Genomic DNA, 26640 nt, shown 5'->3' with positions numbered 1-26640 from the left:
ATTCTTTATTCTTCATTTTATTTGAAATTAAACACCAAGCAGCCAACGCGTTTCATTCTATTAGAAGAACTTCATCAGGGCTGTAAAAACATTTAAAAACATATATGTAATACAACGTATTTTTACAAACAAGTAGCAATATATTAAATATGATATACAAAGACAGAAGACATTTTTAAAAACAGTTAATCAGAAATCCACTATCCCAAGTCAAGGTTGTAGCATTTCTTGAACATGTATTATTAACATCTACAAAGACTAACTCATGATTTAACATGAAATTCAATTTGTAAAAAAGAAGTAATTTGAAGTTCATATAGAAAAACACTTAATATCTTCAATGTACATGATTGAGGCAAATTCAATGTTAATGAACATATGTCATCCAATGGAAAACCACTTTTTCCAATTAGCCATCCATTATTAATAGACATTTACAAAAGTAACACATATTCAAAACATATGTCATCCAATAATAAGCCATACAATTCACCTAGCATCAGTATTAATAAATACTTGCAATAATACCCGCTATTAATAACAAATGGCATTTAATAATAAGCCATACAACAGTAATCGACATTTGTCATAATTACCGAATATTGAAACCAAGTGGTCATTAGATGAGACTTGTAAAAAAGGATGAAAAAGTAAAAGTCAAAAGGAGAAGGAAGAGAAGAAATGGTAAAGACAGTCAAACGCCCCATAACAAAACTGTACAATGCAAATGTTAAAAGTTGAAACTAACCCTATGCACTATTTCTCATGACAGTTGCCTAGTAACCTCAGTTTTAAACACAATTCATTCCATGTAAAAAGACAATGCACCTACCGAATATATTGTTATTATCAATTTCAAACGGAAGAAAAAGTCATCTGGCTGGTTCAACTAAGAATTCCTCATTCAGCGTCACCTTTCTTTTGGTGAATACAAACGAAAATAATTTGTGGCTTCTATGCCTAGAAAAATATATACTATTGGCTATTTATAAACCTAATCTATTCACCAACAATATACATAGTAACTGGACGTAATTCTTTTCTCGCACTCATATCCTAATGAGCAATATTGCCTTAAGATTAAAAAACTCTAATAATAGTGTACTGGCAATTATATCCCTTCTGTACTTTTCATGCATATCGAAAGAGAACACCACCTTACCTATCGAGCTGACTTGCCGGATGACTGTGCAGATCTGGCCGCAATATTATATAAAATGGCTGTTGTGCCTACAAAAAGTTACGAATAACAATTACTACTCATATATGGTACCACTCAATATGGTTAATTCATTATATCCCTCAGTTTAAACTATTGAAACAAGTCCAATTGGCGAGACTACCAAATAAAAAGATAACCTCCAGTCCCCCGACACGTGTGATAAAAACCATGTCAGTCACAAAATGCCAAGACGAGCGTGGAATTGTTTATAACTTCCCAATATCGTGTTAAATACAACAGTTTGCATATAAAACCCCAATGCTAGTGACGACTATATCAGCAAAATAAATGCACTTCCAGACATAAAAGCGCCCGGATGTATTCAAATATGGCACACAGGATGGAATTGCTAGGGGTCAGTAAAGGTTAGCCCCAAAATTGTAACCAGTCGTTTCATCCGGTTCTAACTGCTTATATAGTCAGCGCCACTAAGTGAAATATGCTGGCGCTAGTCATGTCTATTTGAACCAAGGAGTTAAACCGTTTGCATGCCATCCCCTTATTTTGGTCGACAAACGCAACATCTAAATCAACTATAACAACCAATATATACATAAGATCCAATTAACCATATTTCAATTTAAATCTAAACCACAAGGACCCTGTCAGTTCCCAAACTCACCAGCAACGTGGAGTATCGAGCTGCAAAATATGTGTGTCTTCAAATGCTCAAAGAGGACGCCCGATCTGTCTCCTCCTGTTTGAGCACCCGACCACATCATACAACGTTGCCGCATGTCGTAACGTGCTGGGGGGGGGGTGTCTTAATATTACTTGACTCTTTGTGCAAGTCACACCCCTTAAGCCCCCAGGGAGGGTAAAAAAATAAACCGAAGACGTATCGCAGTGGTTTCTTCAATGAAACTCGCGTCAACCCAACAAAAATCTAGCCACAAGGCCAAATTCATTCAAAACCAGCTCAACCGTTCAATGTTGCATGTGCACGCCAACTGCAGCTCATCTCGAGGAAGTATTCCACATATGCCCAAGATTATTCTATTCATCGAAGTCACCTCGATTTCATGGCAACGCCCCGTCTCAGCAAAACTACAAAATTAAACAAAACATATTAAACTGTCGTATCTATCAGCCAAAGGCCTCTCAAGCCACCAAAAAGAAATTCCTGTTTCTTAAAAGTACCTGATTCGTACAGAAAAAGTAAAGGAAATCCCCCAAACAAACAACATAAGATAAGAGAGAAGAGTGAAATTCAAAGATGGCGGGTCATGTCCCAGATTAAACTACACTAGCCCCCTAGTTGAATTTAACCCCTCCCCAACCATATTATTACATTTCATTAGGCAACAATTTCGGTCACTGTAGCTTGCATGTATAACAAAATACCATAAACTGATCGGGTATAAGATCAGTCTCCAAACTAGTAGATTCTTCCCAAAGAATTCAAACCACGAGAAAACTAGTCAGAGCAACCAAATCAGTCCACAAATTAGTAGTTGCATCCCCAAGATCTTAAACCCTGACAACAATACTCAAATTAACTTACCATCCCCCTCTTGGCTTAAGAGGACAAATGTTGAACTATCCGACAGCGACATAGACTACCTTCTCATATCTTATACCTTGGCAATAGATAAAAGTACGTCACAATATGGCACTATCCAACAATCCATTCAAACCAACCCCTTCAGAGGACCTACCCACAACAACAGATCCGTAAATAGAGATAATCTCACTAATATCAACATAGAGCAGACTACCCTAACCCATTCTATTAACAAGATGAAGTGTGCTCTCATCAATTGCAGATCAGCTAGCAAACATGCACCCGACATATCCTCATCCTAGAGAATGATTTAGACATTATCTTCCTCACCGAAACATGGTTGAACAGTTCCTCCTCTCCCATCCTTGATCTATTGGTTCCTCCTAGTCACGACCTAATCCGCCTAGACAGAAACGTGGCGCCCGGAGGTGGGTTAGCCTGCATTTATTGTAACACAATCTCTATCAAGCAAGCAGACGCCATCGCCCTAACCTCCTGCGAATATCTATGTATCAATATCTCTGATGATAAGCGCCTCGCCAGCAAGCTTCATTTATTCTACCACCCCCCGAGGGATAATCTGACTTTCATCGACGAGTTAATAGAAGTCATTTCTTCAAATGTCAATTCACAAGTACCACACATTTTCCTGAGTGACTTTAATCCCCACTGGAACAATGCAAACGATCATGGTGTAGGATGTCTTAAAGCGTTTCTGGCAGACCAGGACTTATCCCAATTCTGTGACAGTCCAACGCACAACAAGGGAGAGACACTGGACCTCATCATAGCTAAATCGAGCATCATCTCATTAGAATCCATCACCCCTTGCGACTGGACTTACCATCACAGCATCTTCTTCTCCATCAATATCGAAGTAATTCGACCATCAAAAACAAAACCATGGAAAAGGAACTTACAGAATATCAACCCCATCACCCTGGTAAACCTATGCAACTCCGCACTGACCCCCACAACGGACATAGAGGACGTCCATGACCTCACAGCCTTTTACAATTCCACGATACTTGAAATCTTGGATTCTACAGCACCCCTCCACGAAAAAAATGTTTCTGTCAAAATTGCCAAACCGTGGTTCAATGACTCCCTGAACTCGGAGTGACGCAAACTAAGAGCTGCTGAACGACTATGGAAATCAGCACCCACCGACGTTCACCTACATCACCTTAGAATGTTAAGGAACTCATACAACAGGAAGATTCTAAAGGCCAAGGCAGACTTTTTTAGAACCCACCTGAACCAAGCAATCAACCGTCCAAAACAATTCTTCGAAATCATCAAGCAACAAGCTCGCAACATGGCTAACTCTACCGATCTAAACGACCTGGCTACACCTTCCTGCGATGAGCTTGCCAACTTCTTCCGTGAAAAGATAAAGGCCATCGATCTCGACATCCGATCTAGAAGGCCCTCCCACAACCTGTGGCCCAGGATGCTAAAGTTTATTCACAATTCAAGGTCCTGTTCAGTTCTCATGGGGAAGTCACAAAAAACAATGCCTCATGGAACACCTTCGAGCCAATCTCTGAGCAAAAAATCTATAACACTCTTCTGGCAATCAATCCCTCCAATCACTTCTCTGACCCCCTTCCTCCTGCCCTATTCAAAATGATAAAAACATCCATCCTACTGTTATGGGCAAAAATTGTAAACGCCTCTCTGAGGCAAGGCTCCATACCAGACTGTCTTAAAATTGGGCAGGTTACGCCTATACTAAAGAAATCGGACGCCATCCCATCAGATCTCAACAATTACCGCCCTATATCTAACATCCCCACCTTGGCGAAACTGCTGGAGAAATGTGTACAAATACAATTATGCAACCATATTGAGAACTACAACCTCCTAGACAATCACCAATCTGGTTTTCGTCAAGGTCACAGCACAGAATCTGCACTCATACACATATTTGATGACATACTAAAAATGCTTGACCGCAACAAATCTTGCCTAATGATACTGCTTGACCTATCCTCTGCCTTTGACATGGTCAAACATGACAACCTACTGTCCCTATTGGAAGGAAGGATGGGCCTCTCGGGCACAGTATTACGATGGTTCTCCTCCTTCCTTAATAACAGGACACAAAGAATCAAGATGAAGAATGCACTCTCTCAACCATCCGTGGTCGACATAGGCATTCCCCAGGGCTCAGCCCTATCCCCTATTCTTTTCAACCTACTAATGGAACCCCTAGCGAACGCACTGAAATGAGCAAATATCCTATACCACCTGTATGCGGACGACACCCAACTAAATTTGAAAATCTCCACTCCAGAAGACTTCATCTCCCTCAACGCTATTCTTCGGAACACCCAAAGCTGGCTCACGAACAACCACCTCATGCTCAATACAAAAAAAACAGAATTCATTCTCATCTCCCCACCTAATCACACTCCAAAGATAGAGCAATGGTTAAAACACCTAACCGCCATTGACTGTGCTCCCCTCATCATCGACTCTGCGAAATCCCTGGGAGTCACCATAGACAAACACCTGAATATGAAGTCGCACATCAGTAAGGCCACCAAGGGAGCCAATCACCAGATGAGTTTAATAAGGAAACGTTAACCCTTCCTCCCTCAGAGCGACTTAAAAATGGCAGTGCAAGCCTTAGTTCTATCAAGATTTGACTATGGAAGCACCACTCTGCAGTGTCCCCAGATACAAGCTGGCTCCACTGAGGGCTTCACTTAACGCTGCAGCAAGATTGGTATCAGGATATAAAAGAAATAGCCACATTTCTCCGACCTTGAAAATGCTGAACTGGCTGCCATATGAGGCAAGAATTCAACTAAAGGTTGCCTACATGACCCATAAAGCACTACATAACAATACACCCAGTTACCTAGCTCTAAAGCTAGAACGATCTGGAGAATGCAGACAATTACGAAGCGCAAGTTCTTTACTTCTGAAACCACAATCCTTTCATAAAAAAAGAACTGGTTGCAGAGCCTTTTCAGGGATCGCTCCAAAGATCTGGAACTCCTTACCTCCAGTGGTTCGGGGAATCTCCTCCTTTACCGCCTTCAAAAAAGAGGTAAAAATACTCCTAATGAACAAATTCACATCCTAAGACCCGACCCTATGCTGGCATCGAGTCACCGATCCGATCCTCATATCACTGGCTACCCCGTGTGGATTGAAAGAGAACATTATAGGTTTGTTTATTTCCACAATACAGACCTAAGGCTCAATAACTGTATAGATTGTAATATGATGTTGCCCTCTGGGATCATAATGTTTTCGTCCACTGGTCTCCTATGTTATCTTATACCTTTTACCTCTTTTTGTAAGTAATGATGAATATCAAATGTGTGTATACTACCTAATTTCTTATGTCTTTAGAACCGTATACTGTAAAGCGCTCTGATACCCTCGTGGGTCACGTTCGTGCTATATAAAACCTTATAAATAAATAAATATATAACCTAAACAGTGTTTGCATCTCTAACATTACAATATTTCTACCTCGAAAAAACCCAGAACAGTCAAGGTCGATCCTGTGCAATATTTGAATCACATGTAATTTCAAAAGAGAAAGAAATGAAAAGTTTACTGACAATCACATAAAATAGTGAAGCTCATCATCCGTATTGTGTCCTATTGTTGTGCTACGTAGACAACAGATCCACCCCGCTTCCTTCCGTTGGAGGGTCCGCTCCCTGTCCCCCCCCCCCCCTTGGTCTTATTGGAATGTGATCTATTCCATGAAACCAAATTTCAGGCCTTGCACCATGACATTCGTTCATATGTGTTGTCATCGGGTATCTAGTGTCTTGATGCCGAATGGCCCGTATATGGTCCTGGATTCTGGTTTTGAGGGCCCGGATTGTACTTCCTACGTATATTATGTTGCAGCTACATCTTATCACATTAGTCACACATGTTGTTTTACATGTGATGGTATGCCTGATAGTGTATATGCATTGGGTATTGTAACTAAATTCATTCATTTTGTTTTTCCCAAATTGCAACATTTGTCAATCTGTACAAGTAAAGAAACCGTGTATCTGTGTTGGTAACCACGTGCCCTCTGTGTTTTTTTGGTGTAACAAAACTAGGACACAGTATGTCTCTTAGTGTCCTGCCACGTCGGTAAGTAATCTTAGGTGTCAATGAGATTTCTCCCTTAACTCCTGGTACTCCTGGTACTTCCTGTAGTAATTTCCAATCTTAGGTTTCAATGAGATTTCTCCCTTAACTCCTGGTACTTCCTGTAGTAATTTCCAATGCTTGGAGAGGATTTTGTAAACTCCCTGACTATGTTTGTTGTATTTTGTAATAAAATGTATAGAAGATGGTGGGTTTAAGCTAACTCGTGGAGGCCCACTGTTTTGTAAAGTGGCCTCCCTAGGTTTCATCTGAATCCTCCTCTCTGCGTTATCCAAGACTCGAGGTTTATAACCTCTTTTCTTAAATCTATTTTTGGTGATTTGTAGATTTTCCGTAAATGAATTGATTTAAATCAAACCTGTGCATTAATAAACAAGAGAATATCATACAAACTTGTGCAAATATTCTTTCCATTCCGAAGTCTTTAGTGATTTGTGCATTTCACAACCATCCAATGAATCTTTAGCTGCCTTTGGTTGGCATAACAATATTTGCCAAACACAAAAAGAAGAAGCTTAGTGTTTGTGGAGCTTAAAAGCGCTGGGCCTTGTGTTCATAAGCCACACCAGTGTTTGTTCCAGCTGGAGTGGCCAGGCCTGATATTTTCCAATAAGCATTTAATGAAAGGTGCAATCTTTCAATGAAAATCTGCACATGCAGCGCATTCAGGGTGTCTTAGTTGTTGGTTTCTTGTCGAAACAAAAGGTTCTTCCTCACGTGCCAGTGCCTTGGCGCAGAGTTCTCCTGCTCTGTGACGCACGCCCATAAACCGGAAGAGAGCATTGGTGATGAGGTACAGGCGCCGACCTGACTCGCCTGTGATTCGCCAATCTTCACCGTCAGTGTCTTTTCCCTCAGACTCACCCTCTCCACTGGGGCCCATGTTCCCGTCTATTCTGGATGACCTCTGATGCCCTTTCCCCTCGACTCCCCACTGTTGAACCTGGCCCTGCTGGTCGCTCTCCTCTGGGTGATAACATGGTACACTGGACAGTTGTCCCATTGCCAAGAAACTATGTCTCACCCAATTCACGGTGGAAACTGAGCAACACTCTTAGTGGCTTTACAACACTTTTCAAGATCATAGAAAGGCTGAAGGACAAGATGGCGTGGCTGCACATTGACCGAAGAGTGCAGCCTGTTGCACTCTGTTGTTGATGTGTTGAATTCCACATGCAGAAGAAGAGTTTGCTGCACTCAAACAGCTTGGAATCATGCAGAAGGCTGAAGGGCTTCTCCCCCGCTCCTGGTCTCAATTGTCATAGCACACAAGCCAAACAAACGGATGAATGGATGCATGAACATGTTTTTTCACAGCACTGCCATCAAGCATGAGCTCCACCTAACACCTACAGCGGACAATCTGGTTTCTGAAGTCAATGGCTCTTGATAATGGGTGTTAACTTATGATATCATCGGAGGCTGCAGACCTCTGAGTCGAGATACAACACCACCTGTTTGATACTTGTTGAACATTATAAACTACTGAGGATTTCCAAAACTGTATCAGAGTAGTCCATCCAGGACTTAGCTGAAACACCAATATCTACGATGACATGCTTGTTCATGCCAAACCCACTAAGGAGCACCAGACTGCAGCCTCGCCTTGAATAACAAGAAGTAGGAATTTCTCAAACCCATCATAGACGTCTTTGGCTACCGTTTCTCAGGAGGAAGAGTGGCAACTGTTGAAGTGCAAGATATCAAATCTGCTCCTTAGCCATGCTTGGTATCTGACGTGCGTAGTTTCCTAGGCATGGTCATGTCCTGTGGCTGAGTCCTTTGAATCTGACATCTCACTGAACCATTCAGGTATATTCTCAAGACTACTTGAGCGTGGTAGTGAGTAGGTGTGTATGAACAAGCCTCTCAAGCTAAAGAAACAGAGCTGTCCACGGGTATCAGCCCCCTGGGATTGGGTGGTGTTCTTCTTCAACAACAAAATGAACATGTGGAGAATGGGCCCCCAATAGCCTAGGCCAGCAAGGCACTCACCCCCCGAAACAGAGGTATTCACAAATCGAGAAAGAGCCCGTCCCCATCCACTGGGGTTGTGGGCCTTGTATATATAGGCCACGCCTTCCAAGCGTCAACTAACTACAAATCACAAATGCCTCTTTTTCAAGGATCGTTGTATCATGTTCCACAAAATTGAAAATTAATCCATCAGCTCCAAGAGGCTTTGTTTTCACCGTCACTTACTGGAGATCCCTGCATCCGAGTCCATGCCAATTGTATCCATCTTCTTGGCAGGAGACATTCCCAAGTTATCATCAATCACTTTTATAAATACCCAGAAGTGGAAGTGGTACTGATTACCTCCACAGAAGAAGTCATTCCAAAGCTACAAAAAGTTCTCACTTAAAATAGGCTCCTGGAAGAGGAGGAGTTATGAACTGACAATAGACCTTCTTTACAAAAACAAGAGTTTTTAGACTAAGATTACTCAAGAAACAGCAGTTCCAGGTTCCTCAATGACCTCAAACAAGCAGCAAAGCTGGAAAAACCATGCATACCCTACCGGAGATTCTTCACAAGGCTCATGCTTCAGAGCATAACTCAGAGTGGGCAATGTATTTGATCTTGAAGTAAAATTGGGATTTGACCACAGGACAACCTCTTGCCCAGCTATGCATTAACTGGACAGCTGCTGATACCATACTACACCGCCCACCTGGATTCTGACTCCTCCTGATAACAAGACCACTTTAGCATGCTAGTGAAATAACAATGACCAAACCGGACTAGTGGCTACAATATAAACATAGGAGATCAGGTAATTGTGACGTACAGACTCCTTGGAGCAACTTTAAACTCCGATGGGAAACTCATGCCTGACTGTATCAGATATAACAAGCATTGCCATAGCCAATAGGTCTCGCCTTTGGGACCATATAAGTGTTTAGCCATGCAACAGTTGCTGTAGTTGCACCAAGGATATTGTGCTGCATAACTAAATACTTATAAGGTCCCAAAGGCGAGACCTATTGGCTATGCAAATGCTTGTTTTTCTTTGTTGCAGTTTTGTATAGCGCAAACTCGACCTGAAGGAACTGTAGGCTCTCTACATGAGCACCAGTTACATTCATTTTCTATTTAAGGCACGGGAAGATTACGTGATATGTCCAGAAGCACAGGATGGTAAGCTGACGCAGAGACTAATAGCACCGATAGTGTTTTAAAGAGAGCAAGCATTGAAAAGCTGCATTTGTTTATAAGCTAAGCCTGTTATCCTGGGGGGTTTTATCAGTATAAAACAAACGTGTAACAACACAACAGCGCTTGATGTAATGGCGGCTTTGTGCAGTGTACTGTGGGTGAGAATTATGTAATCTTCGGAGTGTCCCACTTCTGCTCCTTTGTGTTGACGACCCTAACGCAGATGTCCAGAGTAGAAATGGCAGTGGGGAGAAAAAGTCCCCGCACGTAGGTCCCACCATTAACTAGAACAAACAAAACCTTCAGTGCCTGTCATAGTTTTGTATAGCGCAAATTTGACCTGAATGTATTGGAGCACTATACATGAGCGCCAGTTACATTACACATGGTCACATTCATTTTTCTTTAAGGCACAGAAAGATTCCGTGATGTGTCCAGAATCACTGGATCTTAAGCTGACGCCGAGACTAATAGCACCAATAGCGTTTTAAAGAAAGCAAGCATTGAAAAGCTGTGTTTGTTTATAAGCAAAGCCCTGTTGTCCTGAGGGGTCTTATCAGTAGAAACCAAACGTGGAACACAACAGCGCTTGATGTAATTGCAGGCTTTGTGCAGCGTACAGTGTGTGTGAGTGAGAATTATGTAATCTTCGGAGTGCCCCGCTTCTGCTGTTTTGTGTTGACGACCAAAACACAGATGTCCAGATTAGAGATAGCAGTGGGGGGAAAAAAAGTCCCAGCGCGCAGATCACACCATTAAGAAGATGAAACAAAACCTTTGGTGCCTTTCGCAGCTTTGTATAGCGCAAGTTCAACCTGAAGGTATTTGAGCGATATACATGAGCACCAGTTAGATTACACACATTCACATTCATTTTCTTTTTAAGGCATGGGACAATTATGTGAAGTGTCCAGAATCACAGGATCTTAAGCTGACGCCGAGACTTATATCATTGATAGTGCTTTAACGAGAGCAAGCAACTGTCTGTAAAGCGCTTCAGTGCTCTGTAAGGGCGCCGAGTGCGTCTCTGAGGTCAGATCTCCATGGGTGGCACTAGCAGCAGCCCCAAGGACCCGTCCACACCCCAGCTCGTGTCAGTCAGCATTGCCACGCATTGGTGCTCACTCTGGTAGCTCCTGAATTAAGGAAGCTGAACCAAGGGCTTTATATTTCAAGTCCCATCTGGCGACAGGCCGTCACCGCAGCGCTTTGCTGCTCACTCTGGCAAATCCTGAATACTGCACGCTTCATATTTTAAGTCCCAGCTGGTATCAGGCCGCAGTGGTTCTCGGCGCTACTCACTTTGGTAGCGCCTGAATGAGACGCGCTGCAAGCGTTTCATATTTCACGCCCCTGCTGTCAGGTAGCTTTGCTACCAGCTCCTCATCCTGATAGCTCCTGCACTGAATGTGTTTTGTATTTCAAGTCCCACCTGCCGACAGACATGCGGTGCTGCTCTGTGTTCCTCACTCCGATAGCTCCTAAAGGCGGGGCGGTGCATCAAGCCCTTTGTTTTTCACGTGGACAGTGAAGTCCTGCTCCAGCGAGTGGCCGCTCAGGAGTAATCAAGCGAACGCTCCACAACTGTACAGTAAGCAGGCAGTCAATCACTCAATGCCCGGGGAGCCAGGGACTTCCTGAGTGACGGACTAATAACATTTGCAAAGCGCGCTGTATGGTGCAGCATACGTTGAGCGGGATTATGTGGTTTGCAGCGGTGCAATTTCGAGCTGACATTTTCATGTCCCGTTTATTACATATTGCACTGCATTCTTGCCCAGGCATTTGGAGTGAAAGACTGATGCAAAAAAAGATGTATTTGCACAGGTCACATCCTGTGGTGCAAACGTCAGGGCACATTTGAACCTATGCAATCTGGAGCCTAACATTGCTTGACTGAAATCAAAGTAATCCTGTCCCAGATGCAAATATTATCACATAGTCAGCCACTGAATGTTTGTAATCCAGCCCTTGCTGCAGCTCAGCTGTCAGGTCAGGCACAGACACGCCGCGAACAAAAACAAGATTGTCAAAGGCTTTTCTGAACGTCAGGAGCTTTGATTATTTCATGGCTGGCTCATGGAAGATATACGCAGAGCATCAGTGTTTTGATCGAAACAAAAATCTTCCCTTTTTGCATTGCAGCGGTAGTGACGAGCGACTGATGCACCTTGTAAGCTGTCCAGATCAGCACAAGTACTTCAAACTGGAGACATTCACGAGTTGCGATTTCAAATAGCAGGCTTGAATCCTGTGCGGTTATAGAGAACCAGTGGGGAGCTGGACTACCAAGAAAGGCGTCAACAGATGTGTTGCACACTTAATATGAACTCTGCAGGAGACTTCTCTCAAGATGCATCATGGTAAATGTAGTGCAGAACTGTCTGTTTGCTCACATTTTTTCATTGTATTTGCTGATAGGTTCCAGCACTGCATGTTCCTTGAGGTGAGCCATGAGGTGGGATGCGGCGGAAGTGATGGCGGAAAAGACACCAAGTTCGGCTGTGCGGCCGCGAAAGTGAAAGCGCCGGGATGTCGAGATGAGCCTAGTGAAGCACTCGTGCTTGTGGTGGCATCCACGAGAGCGAGCAGCGGCGTGCAGGCCATTTGTTTTCAATTAGCACGCGTGCTGCTGCTCGCTCCCGCAAGGTGGATGCCAGCACAAGCACGAGTGCTTGAAAAGAGCGAGCTGACGAATTTCTAAAGGTCATCTCCTAAACAGCGCATGCGCGCTGCCTAGGCGAGACCTAAAAAGGACTCAGGTTACAACATAAAGGCTGTTGCCCATGAGATTTCACTTCAGAGACTGTCACGGTGAACTGACATGTAAGGAGCACACTTTTGTAAAGAATAAATGTAGTCTTCTTAGATTGAGAAGATTTATTGAAGTAGAAGATCAACTGCAGGTGATGCTCCCTCTCCAGCCAGCAGACAACTGACTGGAAAAGGAAGACTCACATAAATTCTACAGAGGTGTTCCAATACAGAACATAAATACTTAAAGATACAAGCAAGATTACAACACACACCTCTCTGAAACCAGAGGATCCACTCAGTGCCGGCTTTAGTGCGGTGTGACCGCACTCGGAGCTAACACGGAGGGGCACACTGACCTCAGGGGAGGCACTGTGTTTAGCAATAACTTACGATTTAAAAATGCTTGGTTCCTTGTGCGTTCAGCTTTCAGGCAGCAATAAAAAGTTAATGATAGCTCTTGTTATTAATGTTCCTTCACAAGAGAGAGAACGGAGATTTGTCTAGAGGCAGTTTTGACTCACCATAAAGTAGCGCAGAGGGTTATTATGCCTGCTGCAAAGAACAGATCTGTATTTTATGTGGATGGCAGAGTGGATTAGTAAAGCCAGGCTTTACCAGCGCTATAAAACAAATGAAATGTATGTGAGAGAGGAGCTATGGAGAGCTGAAGAGCACTTTTGCCAGGTGGTAGTGAGGAATCTGAGGAGGAGGTCATACGGGAGGGGTGGGGGTGGCACCAACAAAGATTGTCACAAGGGGCGCCACCAGCGCTAAAGCCGGCCGTGGATCCACTTTCATTGTCAGCTTCTCCAGGGGGTCCAGTTAATGTGTCAGAGCCCTGCTACTCATCTGCCAGGCATTTTGGTTAATTGACATCCATATGGAGACCCAGGCTGTTACAGAGTATCTTTAATGTTTTCTTGTTCATGTGTATCTCTCTAAATCGGGAAGGAAGGTGTGCGTGTGACACATGCAAAGCAAACACCCCTCTGTTTCTTAGTTGGTGGCTCTTCTATGACATAAAAATGCTATTACAATAAAAGGCTCCATCGTACATACTTGGCACACAGAGACCAAAAAAGCATCTCGCCTCTGTGTGTTCTCCTTTTGCACCACAACACATGCCTGCAACTGGGAACACGACATCTACCACACTATGCATCACCTTTGCACTATCCTTAGTTGTATAACAGATGTTTTAATATATGTCTTGCAAATCTCTGTGATGTCAACGTAACTTTGTAGAGCACTATATTAATAATAAATACAGATGTAATATAAATACAGATGAAGAGAAGAATAAGGTCATACATGGGGATCTATATCTTTACACATGTAAGTCTTTTAAAGGATAAGGTTGCCATAATTTCCATGCAATCACAATTCAATAGGCTTGAGATGTGCATAACCCAGACCTGGCTCCAGGATTCTGGATCCGGGAGGGCCATGAAGACACCTGAATGTTCACCAAGATCATTGTATCACCTGTGGAAGTTGGGCATGACGCATTGCCCTGCATGTGCACGTTGTGGGTAGAAAAGGATGATTGGACCTATGTAACTTGAAGTTGGCCAATGATCCACCACTATTGGCAAGGGATTTGCTCAACACTGCCAGGAATACTGAAACAACCCATAGACCTCTCATTACAACTGTGTCTCATTAGCATCATCGGTGAATGGGAGGGATCACGAAACGCCCACATCCTGCTGGGGTTGGATTGCCAAAGCACAATACTGGAGGCCCAACATGACTCCGCCCCATCCATAGTGGCTGTTGAAGGTGGACCACTGCACCGTCACGGAGACTGCGATATGCCAGGTGAGGGTTTTCTGATAAAACATAGAACGATATGGGGCCCTTGGTGGGATCACTTAGACCTAGTTGTTTGTAAACAAGAACTGATCACGATGCCTCAGATTTACAAAATACCACACCTGTCTTCCCGAGTCTGCACAACTGAATGATAATGCATATGTCTGTATTATGGACTGCTTTTCTATTGCTAAAACGTCAATAAAGTGTTTTAAAAAAAGAAGATGGATATAGGTAAAAATCAACAAAGAATTTTGAAGGATCTGCTGTTTTAGTAACTGAGATCAAATGTTCAAATTTGAGAAGTCTATGAATTCAAACTTGCATATCTTTAGTAAAGTGTGTTTCTTTAGTATCTGTAGTAATTGATAGGAACATTGACCCTACACAGTACCTTATTTGTATTACGTGCCGGGGTACTGACCATAGGGCATGTGAGATAACCATGCCCTATACCTTGCGCCATCTCAGCTCAGCTACTGTGAGCAGGGTAGAGTTACAGGGAATGGCCTCTGGCCGAGCCCTTCGCCCAATTCCCACCTATCCACAGTCATGCCCAGAGATAGCTGCAGGCAAGAGTATTTTAGCTACAGAGCATGTCTAAAGTGTATCGGCCCTGAAGTTGGGTGCTACATTACCATAAATAACCATCATTTGTGAAAGAGACTATTTTTAGGTTTTAGATAGAATGGCTTTTCAGCAGTGGTTTCAAATGCATAGATTTCACAGGAATTGTGTCATACTGAGGAATTATTTAGTTTCAAATTTTTATGGAAATTACATACTCAACAAATAATAAGGCCATTAAGTAGTGTAGTATAGTATACTACGGTAATGACATGTAGTACCTCTTTCTAAACCTGTTTCCAAAAACATGAAATAAAAAGTATATAACATACAGGTGAGGTGTCCTATGTTCAATTTCCTTAATTTCCTTGTGCCCCAGCTCGAGTCCCCCGGAACTATTCCTGTCACCTGGCAACACTAGAACTCACTCTCTTTAACAGTGTCAGGTTTTACGTGCTCCGAGTTCGGGGACAGAGCCAGTTGAGCAGGAGGTGGGTGATTATCTTTAAGAGACAGGTCAGGCTGCTTGCCACTCTCCTAACAGCCGCAGATCGTGCCCCCGGCCGGGCTCAATTTATTAGCACCTGCCACGTGTTGTGGGACAGACCACGCAACAGAGCAAATGCAGGGGGAAACAACACAACCTCCCCTCAGGTCTTAGAACATTAATTAGTCCATGTGTCGCACCTGTTGCATCACAGGAGCGACACTACATTCCCCCCCAAACAGATCTCAAAATACAGCATAAACGCATAACAGAAAGATACTCTGTACCAAAAGTATACACATGGTCCCGATCACATCCGCACAGTAGGATACACCAACAGGGCATGCCCACTCACGCAATAGAATGGAAACATCTTACATGAAATGATCCTTCAGTCTACTGGACGGCTCAGGGTTCTTCCGCAGACCATATCAGGTGCAGGTGGTACGCCCGGCAGACTGTTCGAGGGCATTACGGGGACATTCCCCATTGAGGCAGTGGGGGCTTCGGGAACCTCCATCCACACTTTCACTCATCCATCCATCCACCCTTTCACCCTATCCATCCGTACACTCATCCATCCACTCTTCCACCCAACCATCTACTCATCCATCCAGCCATTTATCCACTCACCCATCCAGCCAACCTTTCACTTACTCATGCATCCACCCAGTCAATCATTCTTCCACCCATTCCCTTTTCAGGCATCCATCCATCCTCCCTTTCTCTCTTCATTGACCCTTTCACTTAGCCATCCTTCCTTTCATCCATCCACCCATCCTTCAACTCATCCACTCATGAATCCATCCATTGACCTTATCACTCATCCATCCTTTCACTCATCCATCCACCCATTCACTCACCGATCAGCCACCATTTCACTCATCCATCCAAATTTTCGCTCATTATCCATCTAGTCACCCTTTCATTCATCCATTCACCCTTTCACTAATCCATCCAGCCATACACCCATCCCTTCACTTACTCACTCGCCCACCTTTTCATCTTAATTATGAGCTGAGCCTTTGTCTGCAGAGTTTCAGACAGAAGAGGCCCATCAAGAATTTCGCCCTTGCTGTAGTCCCTAAAGCAAGGGGTGGGGTGGGGGAGGGTTCACTATGCACCTGCACATAGGCAATCTGAAAAAGTGGAAGTCATGAGTCATGCATGATGCACAGTGCCAGGCCATGAGGTGAATTTTCCGCAGGTTGAAATATGCCAAGGTGGTGTTGTAGGAAAGGGCATCTTTGATCGCCTGAAAGGCCGCTTCCTGTTCTGGGCCCCAGGACCATGGGACTGACCCCTTGGTGAGCTCTCGTAATGGTTGGGATAGTGTGGTGAGGTCTCTGATGAATCGGCCACAATAGTTCACCATCCCCAAGAAGCTCCTTACTTCCATCACTTCCATCACGGTGGCATGAGCTGGCGCCTCCTTGATGTCTCACCTTGTCAGGGTCCAGTGTCACGCCTGATGACGAGAAGACGTACCCAAAGAATTGAAGCTTCTGTTCAAGAAACTCACCCCTCTTGAATTCTCTTGAGCACTTTGGTCAGTCGAGTGTTTATTTATTTAGAATTTTATAAAGCACACAGCTACCCCCAACGGGGGTGTCCCGGCGCTGCGAGCAGCACAGATTCACGAAAGACACTCAGCGACTAAAAGGAGGTGAACAGCCAGGTTTTAAAATTGTGTCGAAAAATGCATTCCGATTCTATCAAACGGAGAGATAGTGGCAGGTTATTTCAGGCTTGTGCTGTGATGACCGCAAACGCTCTTCCCCCTATTCTTGAGTGGCGGAACTGGGGTGTCCATATAGATGGTTGGATCTAAGGGATCGAGAAGCCTGAGCATGTTTGAGTCTCGCTCTAAGGTAAGCCGGTCCCTGACCCTGTATAGCTCTGTGTGCCAATACTAAGGATTTAAAGCAAATGCAGCTAGCCACGGGCAAGCAGTGTAGACTTTTTAGGTGCGGTGAGATTGAATGGTGATAAGGGATGTTATAAATCAGTATGGCAGCCACATTTTGCACAATCTGTAGCTGTTTAATCTGATAGGCAGGGGCTCCGGCATACAGGCTATTAGCGTAATCCAGATGAGAAGTAATGAGGGCGTGGATGACAGTACATCTGGCATCCACGGGAAGAAATGGGAGAATTTTCCTGATCATACGGAGTTTGCCAAAACACGCCGAAGTGACCTAATTTATTTGAGTTTTGCAGGATAGTTCATTATCAAATATGAATCCCAAATTCCTGGCCGAGGCCACCGGATCTGGCGGGGGATTCAAAACAGGAGGCCACCAAAGTATGGACGCAGGGGGGGGGTTATGATTAAAAAACCGCACTTCAGTTTTATCTGAGTTGAGCTTGAGGGTGTTACGTGACATCCACGCTGCAATGTCACAGAGACAACGGCAGAAGTTTAGTAAACTAGCATCAGAGACATCTCAAAATGAGAACACAAGTTGCGTGTCATGAACGTAGGAGATCACCCTGACCCCACATGATTCCGCAACTGCCGCTAAAGGTGAAACATAGACATTAAAAAAACAGTGGGCTCAAGGCAGAGCCCTGTGGTACTCCACAATTAAGCGGTTTCCTCTCCGAGACAAAAGGTTGGAGGAAAACCTGTTAGGTCCGGTCACTTAGAAAAGATCTTATCCAGGCCAGTGAAATGCCTCGAATTCCGATATCATACAGTCTCCCAATCAGTACATCGTGGGAGACCGTGTCAAATGCCGCAGACAGGTCGAGCAGCACTAGCAGTGCTACCTCGCCTGCGTCCACGGATTCGCGTATGGTCTCTGAGATTTCCAGAAGTGCAGATTCAGTACTATAGCCGGCTCTGATTCCGGATTGCGAGTCGTGGAGAAGTTGGTGAGACTCAATATAGTTTGAGAGCTGTTGCTGCACAACTTTCTCCAGGATTTTGGCTGGTTTAGGCAGGAGGGAGATGGGCCTATAATTGCTGAAAACCGAAGGATCGGCCTCAGGTTTTTTGATGATGGGGATAAGCAAGGCCTGTTTCCAGGATACGGGGTAATAGCCCGTTTGTAAGGAGGTGTTCCAAATCCGGTTCAGTGGGGGCAAGACAAAAGGAGCAAGAGTGTTGAGCACTTGGGTCGGACAGGGATCAAGAGGGGAGCCTGATTTACACGTCAACATAAGTTGAGCAAAAGTCTCAGCGGGGACCACTTTGAAGGAGCAAAAAACCTCCTTCTTAGTTGCCCTTAAGACAGAAGCCGGGGAATCCCCATCATGCTTAAACTGCGAGAAGATATCTAAAATGTTATCATGAAAGAAATTAGAGAGACCATCACACAGTACTTGGCTGGGGTCAGTCGAACTGGAAAGTACGGCTGGCTTAGAAAATTCTTTCACTATATTAAAAAGTGTTTTGGAAGAATTGTTGTCGGAGCGGATTTTTTCAATAAAAAATTCTTTCATAGCGGACCATTTTAATTTGTGGAAATTCTTAATGGCAGCTCTGTAAATAACTTTCTCCTTAGGATCATAGGAGAGTCTCCAGGATCTCTCAAGTTTTTTGCAAAGGCTCTTCTCAGCGCGCAATGCAGAAGAGAACCAAGGGGCCGAGGGTTTGGATCTAGAAGAATTAATTGGTCGCAGAGGGGCAACGGCGTCAAGGGCAGAGGAAAGCCAGCCATTCAACTTAGCGACGTCCGAGTCTAAATCCCCTCCTGACAGCCTCGGACCAGGGGCAAGAGCAGGGGCCATAGAAGCACAGGTGATTTTCCACCACTTCCTGCCTGATGCCCTGGCTTTCACTGGAAAAACAGTGCGCGAGGGAGAGGCCAAACTAAAAGGAATAAGGAAATGATCTGTCCAAGTGAGAGGAAGGGGGGGGAAGGTTACCAAATTAGGATAGTTAGTAAATAATAAATCCAGCGTGTGGTCCGCCAAATGCGTGGGACCGCTAACCTGCTGAGTCAGGTTGAGACCATTCATGGTATCTAACAGCAGACTAGCTTTAGCACAGGAGTTATTGTCCACGTGGAGGTTAAAATCCCCTAAAATGGTGAAGTGGGGGTGTTTAAGTGATAAGTCGGACGCCAAGGTAAAAAAATCAATAAGGGGTTGAGGGGGGGTACCGGGAGGTCGATATAAGAGTGTTGTGTTTAGCAATTGTTTTGGCCTGGATGAGAATGTCGTCACTGACAACCACGATTCCCGAGAGGCCCATCAGTAGTTCCTGGATAGTATTCTGAAATACTTCGGCCGCGCTTGAAACACCAAAGCTCAATCGAGTATATCTCCGCAGGCCCACATGGGTGGAAAAGGTCGTGATGTACCTTGACTCTTCATCGAGCACTAACTGGTGGTGTCCTGATCAAGTTTTGAAAACCAGCACACCCCACTCAATTCCCCTATGAGATTGTCTATTGTGGGAGTAAGGTGTTTTTCTCTTTTTTATTGCGACATTGCGTAGCTGCATGTCTAAGCAGATCCTTACTTACCCTGGCTGCTTTAGCTTCCTGGTGACGACAATGGGAGAGACCCACGGTGTGGGTCACGTCACCTTTTCGATGATTCAGGCAGCCTCAAGCTTGGCCAACTCCTTCTCCACCAAGGGTCTCAGGTGAAACGTGATGCGCCTGTGTCACAGGGCTACCAGCTGCACGGTGAGGTCTATATGCAGGTTTATTTCCTTCTCTTTCAGTCGTCCAGTGCCTTCGAAGACTGCCGGGAACTCTGCCAATATGTGTTGGACGGTCTCTTGATGGATTCCAAAAGCGAAGGTGACAATCCCCAAGTCTTCCGCTGCCAGACATCCCAACAGCATGCCATGCCCTTCCTCCGCAACGTAGATCTGCGATGCTATGGATATGGGGCCATACGAGATAGTGGTTTTGAATTTTCCTCGCATAAGCAGCAGCTGATCTTGACCCTACGCAAATGCTCTTATGGCTGCGGTTTTCAGGGGTAGGGCTCGCTTCAGAGCCTCATAGACTTCGGCTGACATTATATTAATGGTTGCTCCGGTGTCAACAACAGCAGTGGTGTCTTGTTCTCCGACTCGTACTTGGCATTGTGGGAGTCGACGCGATGATTGGGCAGCAGTGCCTATTGTGAACACCAAGTGGACGGTGTGCTCCTCTGCCTCATAATCATCCATGTCGCTATTTCTGCTCCTGACTTCGGGGATTATGTTTACTGCAGGCAGCGGGCCAGGACTTTTCCTAGATCTTCAATCTCGCACGAAGTGGTTGAATTTGCCACATCCTGTGCATCTCTTCCCACGTGCTGGGCATTCTGCTAGACCGTGGGGACTTCCTCCACAGTATCTGCAGGTCCAGTTGTTCTTGTTGTCCTTCCTGCCTGGTTTGGTCATGGGACATGTTGTGACGGCGTTGACATGTTCCATCTTCACCGGGACTTGCAGAGCCGCTTCCATGTGGGCAGCTCTGGCCCGGGACAGCTCCTTGGTCCCGAAGCAGCCCGCAACTTCACGCAGTGGCTGACCGCCTGCGCTGACGACCTCGCACCACTGAAGAACCCTCACAGCAGACTCAGAAGCAAGAAGGCCCCCTGGTTCACCGACGAACTCAGGGACTCCAAGAAGACCTGCCGCACCCTCGAGAAAGCCTGGCTCCTCGACCAGACCACTGACAACATGACCGCCCTCAAACACGCCACCCGCAAGCACCACCAGCTCATCTGCACCACCAAGAAGAAATCACTGAAGGAGCGACTGGACAACAACGCCCACGACAGCAACGAACTCTTCAGCATCGTCAAGGAGTTCTCCAACCCCAGCACCGGCAGCAACGGCATCACCCCTCACAAGATCTCTGCGACTCCCTCGCCTCGTACTTCCACCGCAAGATTGCCGACATCCACAACAGTTTCGGCACACCATCCACGCACCCAACCGTCGAACCACCGCCACCCTCCGCACCTGGACCACGGTGACCACCGAAGACACAGCCCGCACGATGAACACCATCCACTCCGGATCTCCAACCGACCCCTGCCCCCACCACATCTTCAACAAGGCCGACTCCACCATCGCACCCCAACCGGGACGTCATCAACACCTCCTTCAACACTGCCACCTTCCCGGAGAGCTGGAAGCATGCTGAGCTCAGCGCCCTACTGAAGAAACCAACAGCGGACCCCACCAACCTCAAGAACTTCTGACCCATCTCGCTCCTCCCTTTTCCTGCCAAAGTCATCGAGAAGATCGCCAACAGACAGCTTGCCGCCTTCCTCGAGACGAACGGATCCCTCGACCCCTCGCAGTCCGGTTTCAGAGCCAACCACAGCACCGAGACCGCCCTCATCGCAGCCACCGACGACATCCGAGCCCTGCTCAACAACAGGGAAACAGCGGCACTCATCCTCCTGGACCTCTCCGCAGCGTTCAACACTGTCTGCCACCGCACCCTAGTCCAACGCCTCAGCAACACCGGCATCCAAGAGAAGGCACTGGAGTGGATCATCTCGTTCCTCGCCGTAAGAACACAGAGAGTCCGCCTCCCCCCGTTTCGATCCGAGGCCACCAAAGTCATCTGCGGCGTCCCGCAAGGATCATCACTCAGCCCCACCCTCTTCAACGTCTACATGAGACCTCTTGCTGCCATCGCACGCCAACACAACCTCAACATCATCTCCTACGCTGACGACACCCAGCTGATCGGCTCCCTCACCAGAGACCCCGACACCGCCAGAACCAGCCTACACGAAGGGATGAAAGACGTCGCCGAGTGGATGAAGAACAGCCGCCTGAAACTGAACTCAGACAAGACGGAAGTCCTCATCCTGGGACCATCACCCTCCGCCTGGGACGACTCCTGGTGGCCCCCAGCCCTGGGCACCGCCCCCAAGCCAACAGACCACGCACGCAACCTAGGCTTCATCCTGGACTCCTCCCTCTCGATGACCAGACAAGTCAACGCCGTCTCCTTATCATGCTTTCACACCCTTCGCATGCTTCGCAAGATCTTCCGATGGATCCCGACCGAAACCAGGAAGACGGTCACCCAGACCCTCGTCACCAGCCGACTGGACTACGGAAACACCCTCTACGCCGGAACCACAGCCAAGCTACAGAAAAGACTCCAACGCATCCAGAACGCCTCCGCCCGACTCATCCTGGACATCCCCCGACGCAGCCACATCTCCGGCCACCTGAGGGACCTGCACTGGCTCCCCGTCAACAAGAGGATCACGTTCAGGCTCCTCACCCACGCACACAAGTCTCTCCACGACCTGGGCCCCAAGTACCTCAACGACCGCCTGACCTTCTACACGCCCACCCGCCAGCTACGGTCTACTAGCCTCGTCCTCGCCGCCTTACCACGCATCCGAAGAGCCACCGCCGGAGGCAGATCCTTCTCCTACCTGGTGGCCAAGACATGGAACTCCCTCCCCATCCACCTTCGGCTGACCCAGGACCATCTCGCCTTCAGGAGACAACTCAAGACCTGGCTGTTCGAGCAGTAGCGGACCCCTTCCCCCAAGCGCCTTGAGACCCTTCCGGGTGAGTAGCGCGCTATACAAGTGGTTTGATTGATTGATTGATTGATTGATTGATTGGTCTGACTTACTGTCAGAATGTCTGCCAGTGGTTTTCCTGACTCTTCCCGGATTCTCTCCCTAAATTTAGCGGAGGCACACCCCTGTATGATCTGTCTGCGTATCTCCTCCCTTTTGTCGTGAAATCCACATGTGCTTGCCAGGTCTTTGAGGTGAGCATGGAATGCGTCAATCGACTCCTCGGCTTGTTGGCATGCCTAACGAAAGACAAACCATTCGTATTCCTGATTCACCATGGGCTTGAAGTGTGCTGAGAGAGGGGCAGTGACGGTAAGATGCGTCCTGGGGGCTGGTTCATTGATGGAGTTTGACATTTTATAAATGTCTTTTCCCCCTAGGTGTAGGAGCATGGCTCTCTTATGATCGCTGGCTACCTTTGCACGATGGGTGGTATGGTGGCCATGAGTGTCTTTTCATGCACTGCTTAGGTCAAATTCCAGGGCTACCCCTCCCCAGCGTGTGTGCCCGTGTGTTGTTGTCCTTGTAAGGTCCGGGTGCAGTTTGTGTGCCTGCTCTTGGGTGGGGACTGAGCTGGGTAGTGTCAGGGTGACGGTGGTGCCTGTGCGCTATCTTCCCTTGTCTTGCTGGGATTTCTGCACTGCCTGGGCTAAGGTCCTGAGCCACTGATTGCAACCAGCCAGTGCCTGTCGTCTCTCAGAGATGGTAAAGGTCACTGTGTGCATTGGTGGGGTGTAGCACATGCATATCTTGTGCCCTCCTGAAGTAGTAGAGGCCGCTGGCCTCAGATAGATGTGTGGCACCAACCATACTTGTCCCCACTCTGGCAGTTCCCTTTCAGCCCTTGCAGCTGGCACTCTCAGACACCCCCAGGGTCCTTCCATTGTTATTGGGAATCGCTGGGAGCGCGGCCGCTTCCTCCCAGGCGCCGTGGCACGAGGACCACATGTGTTAACCTCGCACACGCGGCCACCACGGAGCCGTCGCTGTGGCGTTTCCCGACCAGCACTTATCGTCAATGTAGCGTCTTTAACTCACCCTTATAGACCAACGCTAGTGCTGAGTTTCGCCGCAGCTCTGCACTCTAATTATCAGCGTGCGACGTGAGGCACAAATGCACAGACTCGTGGAGTGCTTGTAACAGGAGCCCGGCTGTACTCGCTAACTGACATCACCCCCAACAGAGCAACAGAGCAAATGAGGGGGGAACAACACAACCTCCCCTCAGGTCTTGGAACATTAATTAGAACATGTGTTGCACCTGTTGCATCACAGGAGCGACACTACAGTATTCAGGGGTCTTTTGGCGCTTGCTGTGCCCCTCAGGATTCAAACCGCGATACAGGGTGGACAGAATACCCGACTTCAGACCCTGCTGCTTCTGTGCTGTTTACATGTTTTCACTTCTTGCCCATGGACAGAAAACACATTTAAATCTTTGCTTCAAGTGTCGTCTGTGTATTTACACTCTGTGGCATATTTAAAAGCCCCGATTGCCACAGGAACGTGACTTTTTCCGACGCTCCTCTGGCGATAGGGGCTTTGCCATATCCACAAAACGGTCTTAAGCTACTTAACATAGCTTAACACCGCCTTGTGAATAAGGGCCCCTTTTACGCTACACTTAGCGTGAAAGGGGTGATGCAATGGGTGTTGCGTTGAGTGTTCCGCCACAACACCCACTGATTTTGACACAGCTCCATATTTACAAGGGTGGTGTAAATATGGGGCAGCACCAAAATTAAGACCAGGTAAAACCTGGTGTTAACATGGCGAAATAAGGAGAAAGGTTTTACCTCTCCTTGTTTTTGCTGTTTCTATGTGTGCTGCATTGTGCATCACAAATAGAAACAGCAAAACGCCATTGATTGTTTATGTGCAGGTAGGTGTACCTTCCTGCACATAAACAGTCATTAAAAAAAATGAAGAGTTGCACTTCTATGTGTGCTGCATTCTGCAGCACACATAGAAGTTACAAAACATCATAACTGATTGTTTATGTGCAGGAAGGGACAACTGCCTGCACATAAACAATCTTACCCTGCAATGCAGGTACCCTTGCACAATGGTGCAAGAGTGTCTGCATTGGTGTTAGGCAGCTACATTTAGCGCCAGAAGAGGGAAAGGCAAGGGTGTACCGTATTCTTGTGTATACTGTGCATCTCTGCATTTGGAAACTGGTGGATCACAGTGTTAGCTTTCTTGGCTTAACACCACGTTCCAACAGTTTCCTAGTAAATATGCCCCACGGCGTGTAACTTGTCACTCGCAGGATCACACAGACACACTGTGTGAGACAAGAGATGTCTTATTCCAGGACATCAGGGCAGGCTCTGTTGATGCTCAGGTCCACCACACCTCTGAATGCCTCATGTGCACCCATCAATACCCCTTCTACATTGGTGGGACATGTTGCAGTAAAGATGTGTGTTCTCTACTAAACTGTTGTCTTGAATTGTCAGTGGCACCTATTGCACTGCTTCACTCCAGTGGTTCTGCAGTCTAAACCCAGGTCCTTGCTCTTTTTGGTGTTAATTCTTGGCAGAGCCATGTGACCTGCTTTCTAGACGTCCACTTATTATTGTTTTCTCGTGGAGACATCTGAGGCTGATATTAGTAGTTACTTCATAGGTCTTTCCTGCTTAAAGCTCTGCTTATGAATAAAGTGACTTCTGCAGTGGCAGCTTTTACAGACTCAGTTAACCCCACACCAAGTGATAAATCCTTTCCCATTACATACATTTTCATTTTGTGCATGACCTCATCATGGATAACAAACACCACCTGATAAAAGTGACTTGTTTTATTATCCTTGTTTCACCATGCTCCTTGTCTTTTGTTGTTGCCTAATTGGCATTGTTTCCACCATTTTATCCTTATTAATCTATACATTGTACCATCCAAAATTCACAAGTTTATTATATGATCAGTATTGTACAAGAGAAGCAATTAAATAGCAATAGAATAAAACACATACTTCCCTCACTTTTATGAAAAATGTGAGTAAAGAAGACTTGGGGTCAAGAACAGAAGTATGGGCACGGTCTTCAATGCTATGTCATTTGAAGTGATCCCCGCCATCTTTATTTAACCCCCATTTAAAGGGATGACCGATCCGTATCCCATACATAATGACAGACCCGATTTAGGCTGGAGACTCCCAATTTTCGAAGCCGAAATGGCTTTATTTTAGATCCCTCCTTCCTAAAATTGTCTCTGCTACAGAATAAATCAATTGTAAAATGGATTCTCCTGATTTTGTTTTCAAAATCTCCATCTTTTCTGGTGTAAAATGTTGGCATGTGTGGTATCCCTGCCTATAAAGTCCCTCCTTACCCAAGAACACTTTGGCTAAATATGATTACCTGTCTTTAGGATCCGCTTCTGAAGTTGGCTGTCCTTACCTTAAAGTCCTATACAGGTTCAACTTTTGGCATGGACAAACTTTATCGAGGGCTGGGGAACTTAGATCAGAAG

This window comes from Triturus cristatus, chromosome 5_2 (assembly GCF_964204655.1).
Source record: "Triturus cristatus chromosome 5_2, aTriCri1.1, whole genome shotgun sequence".
NCBI classification, from domain to species: Eukaryota; Metazoa; Chordata; class Amphibia; order Caudata; family Salamandridae; genus Triturus; species Triturus cristatus.
This window is presented reverse-complemented; position numbering follows the sequence as displayed.